Consider the following 2188-nt stretch of genomic DNA (forward strand, 5'->3'; position numbering starts at 1 on the left):
CATTCTTCTCACAGTTTTTCATAGTTTGCTATGGGTGCATAAGCAAATGTGGTGAAGAAAGCTGATGGTGCCAACCTCTCAAAACATACAGCATCTGATGTCTTACAGGGTTGAACATAAACTTGTCATCTAGCTGAGAAGCAACCAAGCCCACATGGAAGAAGCACAGCAGCCTGTGTGATCATGAGGTGTCGATGGGAATCAGGTATCAGGCATCGACGACCCAGAACAAAAAAAGCCTATCAATTTGAATGAGGGGGACGGCAGTAGAGACCCAAAGACCATTTGTAGACAATTGGACATGCCCTCAAAGAGCCACAAGGAAGAGATGAGTAAGTCAGGGTATAGCATAGCCCTGATGAAGCATACAAATTTCCTCTATTTCTTCAATGACCCCCCCCACTATCATGACCCCAATTCTACCTTACAAATCCAACTAGATCAGAGCATGTACACAGGTACAGATAAGAGCTTACAACACAGGAATTCCAGGACAGATAACCCTATTAGGACCAATAATGAGAGTAGTGATACCAGGAGGGGAAGAGGCAGGTAGGGGGAGAAAGGAGGAACTGATCACAATATAACCCCCTCACCGGGGGATGAACAACAGAAAAGTGGATGAAGGGAGACAGGGATTGGTGTAAGACATGAAAAAAAATTTTTTTTTAATTGTCAAGGGTTCATGAGGGAGGAGGGTGCTGCGAGGGGCAGAGAATGAGCTGATAACAAGGGTTCATTCAAGTAGAAATAAAATGTTTTGAAAACGATGATGCCAACATATGTACAAATGTGCCTGACACAATAGACATACATATATATATGAATTCTGATAAGAGCTATAAAAGCCCCCAATAAATTGATTATTTTTTAAAAGGCAGAGTAGAACTGCCCCATGGGGTTTCTGAGACTACAAATTGTTACAGAAACAAGCAGCTCATCTTTCCATCGTGGAGTGTCTGGTGGGTTTGAGAGCCAACCTAGTGTCCTTACTTAGAGGTACTGATTTGGAAACCTCAGCTGGAGGAAGCATGCTCTATGGGTTCCATGACAAATACAACCACTGGTGTGAAATCTGTCTGTCAAAGAGACTTCAGGGAGACATTTTCTCATTTTATTCTTTTATTGTTGTTGGAGAAAAGAAAAGGGCACCAAATTTAGTAAATTTTGTGTTCTTTAAAAATATGTTATGTAATCAAACATCCCTTTATTTTTTGTCAAGCATTTGTGGGGGAAATTTCAAGAAAAAGTTAAATTCTTCCTAGGTTTGGTTTTAGTCTTGTCACAACAGATGTTTACTGTAATGCTTATTTCTCTTCAGCAAAGGAAAATAATTATCTTTTGAAAACCAAATGATCCACAATCAGGGTTTTCCATACTTCCTTCTCCCATTGCTAGGTTGCTTGTAATACCAGATGGTGATTTAGTTCAATATTTGAGTCCCAACTGTAAACTGGGCTAGGCACAGTAAGAAATTCTGAGTCAATCATTGTCTCATTTCTAAGAAAAGTATTCATTCAGCAACTCAACATTCATTAGCCATGTGTCCTTGGGCAAGTTACTCTACTCTGTAATTTGACCTCAGTTTCCTCATCTGTAACATGGAGGTAGTAAAATGGAGATAGTAAACCTATCTCAAAGAGTTGATTATTAAATGAGATAATGCTTCTGTGGTAGTTACATAATCTGGTGTGAACTTGTGGATGGGTAGAGTCTAGCCTGTCAATCAGGTTGCAGCTTGATGACCTCATTTGGAGGTGCCGCAGAGATAAATAGCTCACTAGAGGCCAGATACAGACAGACTTTCTGCTTCGTCTTCTGCTGGCAAGACACATGGAGCTACACTAGAGCCCTGGAGCTGAAGGAGCCATGTGGACACGAAGCCAGTGCTGAGATGCTTACACCGCCATCGGATCCACAAGCCTTTCCACCCACTGGCTGGTGATCTTCCTGCATTTGGCATCATTGCAGGTGTTTCATAAGTCTGAAGAGGACTTTATTGATTGGTATCAGACATATGGGCTAATAGCGTTGGTCCGACTCATAGTGACCCTATGTACAACAGAAGGACACACTGCCCAGTCTTGTGCCATCTGCACAATTGTGCTTAGGTTTGGGCCCATTGTTTGAGCTTATTGTTGTAGCCATTGTGTCAATTTATCTTGTTGAGGGCCTTTCGTTTTGCTGC

This window comes from Echinops telfairi, unplaced genomic scaffold (assembly GCF_000313985.2).
Source record: "Echinops telfairi isolate 266 unplaced genomic scaffold, ASM31398v2 ScPeMD7_5868;HRSCAF=6743_1, whole genome shotgun sequence".
Lineage (NCBI taxonomy): Eukaryota > Metazoa > Chordata > Mammalia > Afrosoricida > Tenrecidae > Echinops > Echinops telfairi.